The following is a 15,202-nucleotide window of genomic DNA, read 5'->3' as shown; positions in this document are numbered from 1 at the left end:
CTGAATTTCCCCAGTGACCTGATACCACTACTTTGAAGCATACTGGGTGCTTGGTAGCTCACCATTAGAGTGAGACTTAAGTCCGTCTTTACGTGATTGTGGCAACTCATCTCAGTCTTGACTGTAATTCTCAATCACTGCACAGAAAGTATTTATATCCTGTTGGCAGCATGTGTAACCAATGCGACTCTTCGTGTCAGAGCTGTCAATTACGGGCTTGACTTATGAGGAAAGATTAAATGAGCTAAATATGTAGAGCTTGGCTAAGAGACCAGGATGGGGGTAGGGGAAAGGAGAAATGATGTGATAACTGTCTGCAAACATCTGAAGGGTGCAGATGCTTAAGGAGGAAAGGAATCACTTAGGGTGGCACACAAAACAAACAGGAGAAGCAAGTTGGAAGGAAGACACAAGAAATTCTCACTGTATAGCAGGGAAACTCCATTCCAGCAAGATGTACTCTGCTGTAGAATTGTATCCCGAGGAATACCATCATTCAGGCCATTCAGATGCTTGACAAAACACTAGGAAGTTGACAGCAGAAGAAAATCCCTGCTCTGACCAAAATATAAAACAGATAATGTAAAAAAGTGGGGCATATTGTGAATGTGGCTGATGATATGAAGCTACCCCCCTTGCTTCTCTCCAGCTGTAAAATCCTTTTACTAAAAAGCTATGCATTATTTTCATTGTTACTTTTCCAGAAAGGCAATTGTCAAAGTAGCTGTGGTGTGTTATGGGATCACAGTTGGGAAGAGGACATGGTCTGTACAGTTGTAACAAGGAGAAGAGCTATGTAAACATACAAAACCAAAACAAACAGAAAAACCCTATTAAGATGTTTGGAAGGATTTGCAATGTAAGTGACATATGGAGAAATACAAAAACGTGAAAGGCAGGGAAAGCCTCTTCTCCAGTAAGTTGTTTAGGAACTCCAAATCTAAGAATTATACCAACTCTCAACTTCCTATTTTGGCAAAGATTGGTTCTGAAGGTGCTGGCATCAAAAGTATCTGAAGGATGCATTCCTGTACATCAAAGTTGGGGAAAGCTCTTTCAAGTTCTTGAATAAGCCATTCTGTCTTTTGTGCCACAGCTACCTTACTTTTTAACGTCATGAAGATGCAACATATCCTTTGCTCTGAGGCACAACAAAGATGTCACAGACATCGCAAATTTTTTCTTATGGCATGATCTCCTGGATGGAATTAGGAGGAAGCCAAGAAGTGAAGCAAGTTACCATATGTAGGCAGTTACAATCTTGTAAGAATCACTAGCTGTCACTAGACTCTTTCTGATTGCAGTAAATGACACAGGCAGCATTTGGATATGTGCAAAAGGAATCCAACTGCTCAGTGGTGTTAGAGGTAGGAGAAGAATTAAGAATCTCTAACAATGCTTTCCAGGTTAGGAATTTAATAATGTGGAGCCAAGAGGCACTCCAAAGAACAAGTCCCCTGCATAAAGTTATTTCGAGAAGCTAAAACAGCAGACACTCCTGTGAAGTTCCTAAGCTGGTCCCTCCTCTGGCTAAGCAGAAAGAACTGTGGGCAATTGCTGCCCTCTACAAGTTGTTCTGCACATAGCATATTTTCCACACACGTGTAGCTGAAATGATACTATTATCTCACCTTGATCCCATAACCCATCATTAGCAAAGTGCACACTGTGCAGGCACCTCTTTGCTGTGTGCCATCACCTGTTTGAAATTAATAGGTACCCTTTCCAACACCTGGGATGCACACAGGAAAGTGCTCCCAATCTTTCTGAGCAGGCAAAGAGCTGGGCTGCCACCGATACAGAACAGCCAACTGATAGCAAAACAGGCTATGATCCATAAAAAATATCTGAAAAAAATTGTAAGTGTAGCATGTTTAGACCTCCAAAACATCACGTGAACATAAACAAAAAAATTAAATTCATTATTCTCAGGGGAAAATATCAAGTAATGTTAAGTATTTCCTAACTGTGTGCCAGTGTTTTTTTCCAATGTCACAAAGCACTGTAGCTTCCATTTTACCTTCAGCGAGAGATCTGGGATCTCTGGAAGTCTTATCATACCCAACATTAAAAAATATTCTAACGTAACTCTTTTAGGTTAGTACTCTTTAGTACTTTAATTTCCTTGCATGTTTTGTAAAGAACAACTTAGAGTATTACAACTATTTTAAAACCATCTTAAAGTCTTCTGACCAGTAATGTTGGTTTGTCTGAAAAGCAAGTAGGAATTGCTTTCAGAGCTCTCTTCTGCACAAGTGCACAGAGAAGATTATAAGCTGCTAACTCACCACACTGTTAGTAATAGAAAATGACTGTACCTATCTTAGTTGTTATGCTGCCTCACCCACTGGCTCTAAAGTGTCGTTTAACCTGTAAGCTCTTAGGGACAGGCAAAGCCATTATTACATTTTGTACAGTCTGATGGGGTCTTAACCTGCTTTGGCCTGTAACTACTGCAAGTTTCTAGCTTTCAAACATTAACATATAATGTTACAACAGAAAGTTATATCCTGAACTATTACAGTCTACCCTCTTTTATAATCGCAATTTAAAGGAATTACGAGAAAACTTTCCCATTGACCTCAGACGGGCATTTTAACTTGACATGACAGTGTTCCTTTAACTATGCTCAGTAAGTAAATTTGCACCTGTGTGCTTTGCACATATTAATATATTTGTCTAAATCAACAGAGTAAAAGGAATTGACAGATTAAACGAGTACATTTTGCATGAGCAACAAAAGAAGTCAATGAACACACAGAAGTAAGAGACAAAACCAGGCAAATCCCCAATAGTCTCAAACTTATCAGGAGGTCAAACACAAGAGAGGTCTGCTTAGTAAATCATAGAATTCTCTTTGCAGCAAACTAAAGGATATCGTGTAAGGCAGTCACACACTTCTGGCTCCTTGTTCCAGGCCAAATAAAACCAAAATCTGCACAGCAATTGCCCTCCACAGCCTAGTGGAATTATTGTCCAGCACTGGGAATCCACTGCAACACATTCAGGACCTCCCCAAACAAACTGAAGCATTATCACACCACTAGGGTTACTGCCTGTACGGGAGGTCACAAAGCTGATAGTCTCTCGCTCTCCCCTGCTGACAGTGGTAAATTATCCTGACTAATGTTTCACTGGGGGCTATAAGTTAGTAGCCTACTGACTCTGGCTATCTGGAAATCCCCTCTGGATAGATTTACTTTTAGAGAATCATTCAGTGTAGGCCACCACTCCGAACAAACCCATTGTGGCAGACAGACAATTTGTACAGTAAACAGGTATAAATCTTGTCTTAAACAATAAAGGGTGGGAAAATGGAAAGCAAAAGTCTGATGGGGAGTGTGCCTCCGGTACGCTCCAGTCCCTCACATCATTTCTGGAAAAAAAAACCCTTCTGAAAAAACCCACATTTTACACAAATCTAGACTAATCTTTGAACTTTAAAAGAAAGGATAAGGATATTACCTGGTATCCCTTGCATAAGAATGTGTTCCAGAAAACAAAGTATGAATTTGTCGGTTAAAGTATCTTTCTTGTCTTCATTTCAAACAATTCCAATCAAAGGAGAATCTTCAAAAAATTCCCATGTATTTCATTTTCTGTAGCGTTTGATGGGGCAGAAATAGCATCCACTACTTCATGCGAAGAGGAGGACACGGATTCTCAATGTGCCCAAAGATTTGTTCATAAAAAGTGGATTCTGAGTACTCTTAACTAACATTATCCCCAACAAGCTCTCTCAAATCTTTTGACACAGTTCTGTAACCCTTCCTCATTCCCACTCATGGTTTTGTTCACATGGTTAAAGACAATGGTATTTTTAGTGTTCAGCTCTGTCAACTTCTAATTACACCACTTAGAGCTAAAGTAGTCAAACTTAAAATCTTGGTTCCAAAGCTCCTTCCTCAGAAACGTAAATGAAATTCTCTTTAACTATAGTCTACTTAAGAGGAAGCTTAACAGAATACATAAGGTTTAAAAGGAGGCAACAAAACAGAGAGGATCTAATAAATCTATTGTCTGTCACTGAATGCTAAGCACCCAAATCCAGGCAGCTAAGAAAAGGGTAAGTAACTGTCCAGTTTCGGTTCCAAAAGTTTTGTTCATTATAAACACATATCGCAAATTTTACTGGTTTACTTCCAAGCAAATCTAGCAACTGAACACAAAAAACATAAAATGTAGAGGAAGTAAAAAGGCCCATAACCAAGCCCCAACATCACAGCTTCGATCTGAGATCTCAACTGATGGTTCAGGAAATCAAACATAGATACAAACACCAGATGTGTTCAGCATGGACATACTGACTGACAGGACTTTGTGCCTGTGGATATGGATACAGAAATGTCAAGTCTCGTTTCTGATCTCAATTTTTATCATTATTCCTCAATCACCAGAAAAGTACTCAAAACCAGAAAAAGGATGAAGTAGCAGTATACCTCAGTCACTTTCAAAAAATGTATTAACACACGCAATGCTAGAGGCTTTTGCAAAGACATCAAAGGGGCAGAATTAAGCCCCTGAAATAGAAATGACCTCATTTACCAGGCCAACAGACTAGGTCTCACATCTATGCCACCAACTTGCTGGATGAACTTGGCTAAACAGTGAACCTGTGTATCTCAATTAGCTTTTCTAGAAAATGGAGATAACACAGACATTTTCCCTAAACACAATTACTAATATCTGCAGTGTACCCTATGATGTTTGCACAAAAAGGGGTGTTAAAAAGTATTCAGGCCATTATCATGACCCTTAAAATTTTAAAATCTGTTTAACAAAGGGTAGGGAAAAGCCATGAGGATTCCGGCACATACCAACAAATTTTTTACCGTGTACCTTTCGACAGCCTGTAAAAAAGGGAATAAAATGTCCATATTTCAGTGCTAACTGCTATCATCTGCAGCAAGAAACAGAAAGAAACAGCACATGCTAAAAATAAAAGAAGAAAAGTTAAAGAATCCTGCAAAAGAAAATACCCTGCTCTTCATACCATGATCCAGGGATTTTGTAACTTAGTGAGAAACCAAGAAAGTTTTACGTTTACAACCAGTACTTTTATATTTACAACTCGTACTTCTTCCAGATACCAAGCATCAGCAAGGGAATGAGTATGTTTTGTGGCAGGAAAAAAACCAAACCAAAACAACAAGCAAGCAGCATGTGGAAAGGCCTCGTTTATAAGCTCTGCTTCCTCAGGTTTTTCCTACAACCCAGGCTCATGTTAGGGGCAATCGTATGTATAACTTTCATAGCTGTAATTTAGACTGCAGCAGATTCAGCAGAAAGCAAAGGCCAACAACAAACATATTCAAGCTCTTGAAAACATCTCAAAAGCAGCACAGTATGGTTAAAAAACTACAAGATGCTGCTAGGAATATACAAAGCAAGCTACAAAGAGAAGCAGAAAAGACAACGTAATTACAGTAAAGAGGGAAATTAGACTAAAGAAACGAAGATTTGAGAAGAAAAGGGGATTTTCTAATGCTTTAACTGCACAGAAAGGGGTTTTGTCCTATGTGGTTACATCTTTTGCACAGCCCAGGACTTTGAGTGGCTGCAAAAAGACAAACCTATTCCAATTCCACAAGTGTTCAAAGGATTATCAGAGGTGGCTGCACATACAAGCAGAAAGGGATGCAGCAGCATTCACTGATAAGCTGGACTCAAGGAGAAGCTGATCCCGCACTGACGATGACAAACGTGGCTGTAAACAGCAGCAGAGCGAGATGCTGACACTCTGCTAACACAAGGTTACACTTCCCACTATGGAGCTACACGGCAAATTTTAATGGGCCAAGACCGACAGCTAGGGAAATGAGTGTCCGCTCTCTGCTGCAAAAATTATAGCTTTTCCCATCCCCCTCCAACTCATTCTCCACTGTCAGTACTATAACACAATGACCTCTTATTAGGGAGTATTTTTCAGTTGGGACAGTTTATTGTAAGGACACTGGATAACTCAGGGGATTAATGGCATGGACATGGAGTCCCTTATCTCCAGTTTGGTAGTTCAAAATACCAAAAGCAGGTTGAAGAAAGAGCAATTAGGAGTGTGACATAAGTTTGTAGGGCTCCATTCTGAAGGTCTCGGTAAGGCCATAAGCCTTAGCAGGGTATGCTCTGAAGACCCAAAATGCAGGACACAATATGATGTGTCAGGCTGCATCTGCTACATGATCTTACACAAAGCTGAAGTCCTCTTGCAAACAACTAGAAATCATTGCTTCTCCTAGATTCCTGTTGAAAGCAGAAGGCTGTGGGGGTACAGAGTACACAGAAGACAGTACCACTGAGCCCAGAGCAGAATTTAGCACCTTGCAGGATACAGTGCCCATTAGAATCACAAATACAATATAAAAACAGTTTGAGCCTATAATGACATCTGCTGATACAATCCAAGATATTTTAATTCTATTGCTTTCCATACTTGTGCATAACATCACTGACATGTTCCAAACAGGTCTCAGTCCTATGAAGCACTGAGTACTTTCAGTCACCAATTAAGTCAAAAAAGGTGAGAGGACACAGAGCAGAATTTGGTCATGAGACTCTTTTCTCCCTCCTCTGGATTCTGTAAGTCGTCTTCAACTGCTTAACACCAGATTTGAAGTCAGCAATGATATGCCTGAGCACATGGCTTTCCCATACAGAGTCATTTGTTGGATTCATGCCATAGTTTGTTCTGGTGTTTCCGTAAACATTTTTATGACATGGCGCCATGTGCCTACAAGTCTGCTTCATGGACCGAGATCTACTGCATGCATTAGAAGGCAGCACGCATGATTCTGGCTACAGAGAAGCCACAGTAGTGTGGTGGAAGTTAGGTCATCTGGCTCACAGAACTGAACTGCACATTTAATAAGGCTTCTACAGATACTCAGCTGGAAGCAATAACGTCTCCTAAGCAAACGTGACAGAGACTGTGAGAGTTTAACATAAAAAAAAACAATTAATGAAAAAACCTCCACCTTTCAAAGGGTCCTAAGTAGCTCACATGCAAGACTCACCATTGTGGGAGTGAAGTGTACATTGGAGTTCTTTAAATTTATAAATATTTTTATATGGGAGGAATATACACCTATACAGAAGGATACACAACTGCTATGTGCTTCCCCTGAGAAATTCTTCAGTTGCATATGCAATAAGAAATTAATTAAATCAAAGGTAATGTTAGAATCTGGCTTGAGAAAAAGAACAAACTGCCGACCAGCACAGGCTGTGAAGTTCTGCTGCCTGCTATGACCTTCGGGGGGGAGGGGGATCTAACCCCAAAAAAACCAAGCCACCAAATCCATCACAAAGCACATGGTGCCAATAATAACTTCAGGTAATCTCACGTACAGATGTCTATGCAATTAAGGGATGGCACAGTGTTACTAGACTAGAGAGATTTTCATTGCAGAGCTTAACAGAATTCATGAACAGCCCTTTCATTAGATGCACTTTACTGACCCTTCCCAGTTTACAGTCTTTACTCATCTCCCTCCTTTAAAAATCATCTCCTGTGTTCTCCAGATAAGAGTTACAAGGTAAAAATACTTTGATGTGGCCAGTGCCACACCCTTACGGAAAGTACTTGAGTCTTCTCACTGCAAACAGCTTGTATTCACTATGATCACCAATGGAAGACAGACAAGAAACTCAATTAGAGATATATACGTTTAAGAGAATAACATGGGCTAAGAATTTTGGCAAGGTTTTGACTGAGTTATAGATGGCTGAAGAGGAAGGAGAAAAAAAAAGAAAAAGGTTGTAAAAAACCAAAATACTGCAGCTCCAGAGAGTGGTGGCTCACTTTCCACTCAGCGTCACCGTAAAAATGAAAACAAAACAGGGTTCTCTTAGTTACCCTCATATACAAAAAAATCCCAGAGCTCTTTCCGAAATGGTTCTAGAGTGGAAACACTGGATCACATGCACTTCCAGCTGCCAGAGACTTCTAAGCTCACTCTGAGCACATCTGAAAATAAAGGCAGCTTGAATGAGGTTTCTGAGCAGCCAGAGGGGTTTTTTTTATTAGACAATAGCACTAAGAATCTCAGTTCAAATTATGCTGCACAGGTCTTTCTTCAGACTCTTTACTAATAAGCACCGATCAAGAGCATACATTGCATACACTTAGGACAGGCAGTCCATGCTGAAGGACAACTCAGTGGCCTAGGTGACCCATGCCTAACTCCAGAAAGACAGGAGGTTATGGCTACAGGTCAGAATTCAAAGGTCAACAGCAGGGCAACATGAGGCAGTTTACACCTTTTTCACAAAGCACCAGCTCCTTAGAAAAGCAAAATAATGGATGTAAAATGATGCAGCAAGGGAACAACTCATGTATATTATAGTATCGGCAAGAAATTACATGCTGCTGCTTGAAGAACTTACCAGTGGCTCCCGAGATGCCGCATTTTCAGTTGCAGGGCAGGAGCCAGCCTGTAAAGCAAAAAGAAGAGTGAGGTTACATTGCCACCTGATGGACATAATCAGAAATACTCGTCTGCTAAGACCACTTCCTACGAGCAGGATTCAGGCAGACACACTTTTTTCTGCTATCAGTAGCAGTAATGGACTGAAGACAAAAAGGACAGAATCACAGAAAAAAATAGCTCCAGCAGTCCCCATTTAAAACAACGGAATTCATAGAATCTGCAGAACTTACTTTAGGGAGCCAGCAGTGAAGAGCCAGAGAGACTACTGAGATATCATGAAAGAAGTGTTCACCCTAACTCAAATTCTCAAACACATGGCACAGTGAGCAAACACAGCATGAAACTGGGACTCCCTCTGCTAAAGTCTTGGTGGCAACACTTGTCACCCGGCATGGTATAAGACAGGATATTTTCATCATATATGAAATCATAGAATGATCGAATCATAGAATGTTTTGGGTTGGAAGGGACCCCTAGAGGTCATCTAGTCCAACTCCCCTGCAGGAGCAGGGACACCGCTAACTAGATCAATGACTTGCCTGTCTCAAAGGGACCAGATGAGTACTTCACATCTGCAAAGAACTGCGAAGAAATGCTGCAGAAGCCAAAGTACTGCTCTTGAAGTGGATGCAAAGGTATCCCACTCTGATTCTATGGTTCACTTTCTCCTCTCTAGAAGGACTAACTTTAATTTGACACTGAGCTTCTCCCATTTCCATGATCCATTAATGCATCCTTTATTTCCTGCATTATTCTTCTCAAGATTTCAAAACAACTATTTAACTAAACCTCACAATACATCAGCGATACCAGTACCATCCTTGTTTCCCACACATGCTAAGAGATGTAGTTTTAGGGCAGATGCTGAACACCCTACCTTGCACACTAGGAAGGGTGGTACACAAGAGGAAAGTGCAACTATGTGATTAAAGCTGGACAACAAGCCAAAGATTGGGCCAGACTTGAAATTCAGGAGCTTCCACCCTCCGGGCTCACCTGCAGTTTTGCTCCTATTCACTCATCAAGAAGAGGCGCAACATTTTAGCGTAGTCCCATGTTTCACACAATTACTCTCTGGGCTTTTCTTCACTACCAAAAAGAGCAGTTTGATTGTCATGTAACTAGCATGTATCAGTGCTCCCAAGGTAGAGACACCTAAGTTTTAACATAAAATAAACTTATCTTAGTCAACTATCTACTTTCAAATAGGATTCACATGATGTTAAGATGGTCTAAACCATATTGCCTTCACTGTGGGGTTTTTTTTTAGTCTTAGGAGAGGTGACACATACTCGTTACCTCAATGGTAAAAAAATGCAGTTTTATTAGTAATGAAGACAAGTTTTGAGGTTCAGTTAGAAGAAAAAGGATCCTATTCATTGAACACAGGGAAAGATAAAACTCGCAAGTGATAGCATAAAGGTCCTTAAGTGACTTTTTGTCCTCCAGTTGCATTCATCACTTCCATGCAACATACCACACCTTCAAAGTGTCTCAAGATTTTTTTCGCATCTACAAAATATGCAAAGAATATATAAATTAGTATATACCACAAGAGGGTGCCAGAAACTCAAATATACTGCAACTCAGCTGCTTCCAGACATAAGCATAATCACCAGGGCCCAGCCAGATCTCGCAGCTAGGCAGTGATTCTGTAGAGAAGCCCATAGGCTCTTCACATGCAGTCATCCTCATTTTTGTTACTCCACTATATATCTGCAAAAATTTCAGCCACTAAGAATTCACTCGACATAACCACTGCAAATACCAGCTTCAACACCGAGTCACACTGCCCGGTGTGTCTGTAGTGGAGACAATGCTATGTGATACCAAGGAAAGGGCACTTCCCTCTCCAACCCTGTCACTGGCTTCCCAGTTTTATATGCATTGTAGATCTGCTTTCAAATTTTGTATAGCTGGATGAAAGAAAAATAATGAACAGTCTCAAGATCTACCCACTCCTCCAAAAATATGGAAAACTTAGGAGAATCAACACAAGAACAGGGCTTGCATGATTGATTAGTAAGTTAACTAAACCTGTTTAGCTTGCGGATAAACTTACTTGGTGCATATGCTCTAATACACTAAAATATTTGGGCCTGATTCATAGCACACTGAAGTCAAAGAAAAGATTCTCATCAAATTCAGTTAGCACAGGGTCAGAACTGCTTAGAAGAGGCAGACAAAGAGCAGCACAGATAAAATTCCTGTTGAATACTTCAAATATACCTATAGCTGTAACTACTATTTCCATGGAATTGTTCCATCAAGCTACTTGCACTAATTGTTGAGTATTCGAACAATATATGTATTTTGCTCTTCTGTAGCATGTTTTGAGGAAAATTCAAAGCATTTCAACTACTTAAGCTGACTTTGCAAAGAGAAGAACTACATGTGTGGTGCAAACAGTAAAGTCACAAAGGCACAAAGGAAGAAAGAAACCACCACAGAATTTCCTCAGAAAATTCCCAGAGCATCCCAAGTACTAGAGCTTGTATGTTCTCCCCTAAGGAGCTGCACTAGTATTTACAGACTGTCACTCCACACAAAATTTGGCCAACTTGGGAAACTTCCCAAAGAAGGATTTGAAATGAAGCCTAGGTTACTGTGAGAAAACTTACATCGACAGGCAAGAGTCTTGATCCTGAAGACAAATACTCAAAAATTCTGACATGTGCTTGTACATAACCTGGTGACATATATATGATTAGTTGGATAACTTAAGGCAGTTTGACTGCATTGTCCAAAGCTACCAACATTTTAAATGAGATCTGCATTTTTCTTCCAGCAGGATTTCCAAGTACAAGGCATAGTGTAACAGCAAAGGAACTAGTCTTACAAGGTAGGGGACAGTAATGCTCCAGAACATGGTAGCTCTGAGACAAGTCAAGGAAGATTCCATCCTTTCCACACAATGCCCGTTCAATAACCTGTATTTAATGAAAACAACAGACATCATAGTCCAGAGATCACTTATCTGTACCATAAACCATCTTTTAAGGCAGAGAATCCAGAGGCTTAACAGTCAAGAGCTACAGGCAAGTGGGGAAGAAAATTTACCTGTGCATTGACTAACAATGCAACTAGGGAATTAAGTCTCTGGAGCAACAAATCAGGCGTCTTTCAACATCTTTTAAATTTGCTTTAACTACTTCCTTACATGAAGAAAAAATGCAGCTAGATGGTAGGCTCAAACCAAAGTGGGTAGAAAGAAACTTTAGAAAGAAAACAAGATTTGGGCCGTAGTACTCTGCTTGCTTCCCACTAAACCACATGTAAGAACATCACCAAGTATAAAAGACATTGGAACACCAGTGCATTCTGTTCACCTGATCATCTCTCCCTTCTCAGTGTCTTTCATTAAATTTATATGTTGTCTGCTTTTAGCATAGTGAGCCTTCCAGTGTTATAAAACAAACAAAAGAAGGCCACATACAGAATCCGCTCTGCCTATCCTGCCTCAGTGGCTGCACTACCATTTTGGTACCAAGTCAGACTCAGCCACTGACTTTAACAGGTCCAAGCCTTTTATGACTCACACAGAGCAGGTACATACCGACTTCCAGGCTACAGGATTCTCAGCTTCTACACATAATTGTACAGACAATTAGGTACCATTTTGTGTCCCAAACTAAGCAGCTTGGAAAAAATTAGACATATTTATCTAAACCATCGATGCTACTGCCAATTAATGTGAAAAAATTTCTATTTCTTTTACACTACTGGGATTCACAGTTAAATGGAATATCAGAGGACTGGGTTGCTGGCTGGCTCACCAAGAAGACTCACCAAGTATAATGCCAAATACCGAAAGCCAAGAAAAATCAGAAATTGGTTATTCTTTCCGCAGACTATACCATTATCTTGCTCTTCCCTTTCTTTTTCTATAAGGAATAGTAACTGAGAGACAGGATCTTTTCTACTGTTTATTATTTAGTAAAGACGTTGCTAAAGGCCCAAGGAACATGACTTGTAAACAAAACTGAGTATTTTAAAATCTCTGGTAGAAATGTTTAGTGCCTTCAGAATATAATTATATCTATGTAAATTATTTCATTTGAGCTGCAACACTCCCCCCTCCCCACAATGCTTGAAGCAATATATTAATTCATGAGAATGAGAAAATTAAACCAAGAAAAACAGAAAATAATCTAAAAGATATCTGACACTCCCTTTTCAGCATCTAAACTAGATTTGTAATAGAAAACACGATAGGAACCAAACATAAGCATGTTAAGCAAGGCAGTGCTACTACTCATAGCCTTATGCTGAATGCTTGACAATAAATAAACATCATAAGTGGTAGAAAGTTAATGTTTTTTCTAAATTCTCTAAATGTTTAGTGTGCAATGGGGACTTTTTTTTCCATGCATTGATAACAGTGTCAAAACTGCAATGATTGCGTAAGAGGAGTGGCATTTACATTCTGGAAGACTAATAAAGATCTTTTCATAATTTTTTTTTAATTCCAAAATTGTCCCCTTAAGAATTCATCTACTGCGCTACATATTCTTCCATTACACCCCCTTTTTCCAGCCAAAGCTGCAAGATTCTCTCAAATCCAAGCCAACAGAATTTGAGAGCACGGAACACTGCTCAGCTAGAGTTCTGGATGGGGAACATGCAACCAGAGTAAGACACGTACTTGCTGGTGAAAGTGGGGATATCTGTCACCAGCAAGCACCACTAGCCTTGGACAGACAGAACAACCCTTCTGTCCCCACACAAGCACACAGTGTGGGGAAGGAGGAAAGTTAATGGGCTGCTCCTAGCATGTGTCCGGAGGGGGTAAATATTAGTGTGGCTACCCTTTAGCTGAACCTGAGTGTTACCTCCCATTCCCAAAGCAAGGCAGACCACCAGAGCTGCCCCCCAGATAAACTCTGCCACTAATGAAGCCATGATAGCCCAGGAGCCAGAAGGGGTGCAACTCATTTGCTAATGCCTGAGAATTGGGCAGTTTTGCATACAGTGTGACAGAACCCAGCAGGGGAGCAATACTTGACCATTTTCACCCGCAGTGGCTTCAGAGCACCTCCCTCCTCACAGGAGCCGACACTAAATAGTCTCTCTGTGGTGACAAGTTAACTTTGCAGCCTGGGTATTCTGTCTTATCTCAAATTCTTCCTGAATACATAAGCATTAACTCCACTATGTTCTTTACAATGCCTGAAGAACTCTCCACATTACACGTAAGGTAAGAGTTACCATTCCCATTTTTCGCTGTGGAGGCAGTGACAGAGTGACTTTCTTCATGTCCTTAATTTTAAAAACCAGGGGGTGCTCTGGCTACATTTATGAGGCCCATTAAAAAGCAAGACTCTTCCATTTCCAAACATCAAGCCTTCTTTTGAGGTAAAGCAACACTAAATAAATGTTTTAAAAAGGTTGCAATGGGAGGATACTATGACCAAACTCAAGAGAACTTGAATGTTTCTCAGGCAACTGCATTTGCCAATTAAACAGATTTCTTCCTCAGAAACTGCCTTGTAGACTGCCCAAGTGGCTTATGGATCAGTCACAGGTTGTCTCAGGTTTCCTCATTCTGAAAGCATTCGCTCAAAGCATGAGGAATGGACTGTAATGCCTGCACCTCAAACTACTACTGGTGAAAGCACGTGGCCAATACAAAACTGCCCCCAGCAAGCCCGCTGCGAGTTTGGTAACTTGGCCTTTCATAACCTAGGAGGAGATCTGTGCCAGAGTATGAATTTTATGTAATTTATTTCTATCTCGGTTTAGTTCAGCAATGTTCCCTACAAACTCAGCCTCCTCAGTCTAAAATAAAATGATCAACGGAGAGGTTCACAGCAATTTAGTCAAACCTGGACAAATTTGAATGACTGCACATAGAAGTGTATCAGCAGCAGACTTTGCTCAGTTTTCTTCTCTGCTGCTGAAACAGCCAGACCTTTCACCTCCTGCAGCTGCAGGAGGACCCTCTGCAGCCACCTAAAGGATTTTCCAAAATTCCACTGGTATCACAGACTCAGGAGTCTGCCCAAGATACTGGTGAGGTGAGAGAGCTGCCAGGAGGTCACTAAATTTGAGGTAGGTAGAGTTTGTAATGAAATACAAGTTACCCTGGACCACAAGCAAGCCAGTGCAAGTGACCAGAAACCTACACTACATACATCATACTTTCCCTCTGGCTCTCCCATTCATTTCAGGTCCTAGTTTAAAGATATCTTCAGCTGTTAGTATGTTCCTTGAGCATGCACTCAAGCCAGCAGACTTCTATTTCTCTTTCACCCTCCCCATTCAGTTTTTGACAATGCTTATACTACATCTATCATTGCTTTGCCCTTTTATGCTGTTGGTTCAAGGATCTTTCTCCCTCACAGTTGCAAGGCAGAAACAACATTTTGTCTAACGGGTACTCCACCTCATTTCAAAACCCAGCTGACATACAAATTACCTCCTTTTGCTCTGGCTCTGCTCCCCTTCCCCTCCAAATTCAAGTGCTTTATTGAGTTTCACATACAGACCCTAAAATTAAAACATGCCTACTTTCTAGGGGCCTGGCCTGAGCAGCTCTTCCAGTCGGAACCGCACTGGGCTGTTTGGTGAGGCGTGCCCCGTACGAGCTCCCGCCACCGCACAGGGCAGGGTGCCGGACTACACCCCCAGTTCCCCCGAGAGGCGAAGCCCTACCGGCGCGCCAGGCACAGGGGGGCACGGCAGCGCCCAGACGCACAGAGCCGCTAAGCAGGGCGCCCGGGCCCGCCCAGCAGAGCGTTTCCCCCGGGAGTGACGAAGCACCACGGCTGCGCCCG

The 15,202-nt window shown here is 41.1% G+C and overlaps 1 protein-coding gene across 1 annotated transcript in view; it reads right to left on the bottom strand.

Moving 5' to 3' along the window:
- Positions 1-8,433, bottom strand: part of PEX14 (peroxisomal biogenesis factor 14) — a 71,658-nt gene extending 63,225 nt beyond the window's left edge. The window contains exon 1 of the mRNA XM_035901926.1: positions 8,383-8,433. The gene's annotated coding sequence lies outside the window, so the exon portion shown is untranslated. The remainder of the gene's footprint in view (positions 1-8,382) is intronic.
- Between the last annotated feature and the right edge of the window lie 6,769 nt (positions 8,434-15,202).

This window comes from Egretta garzetta, unplaced genomic scaffold (assembly GCF_000687185.1).
Source record: "Egretta garzetta isolate BGI_Z169 unplaced genomic scaffold, ASM68718v1 scaffold69, whole genome shotgun sequence".
Lineage (NCBI taxonomy): Eukaryota > Metazoa > Chordata > Aves > Pelecaniformes > Ardeidae > Egretta > Egretta garzetta.
The sequence above is the reverse complement of the archived record's forward strand: the minus strand, read 5'-3'. Positions and strand labels throughout refer to the sequence as shown.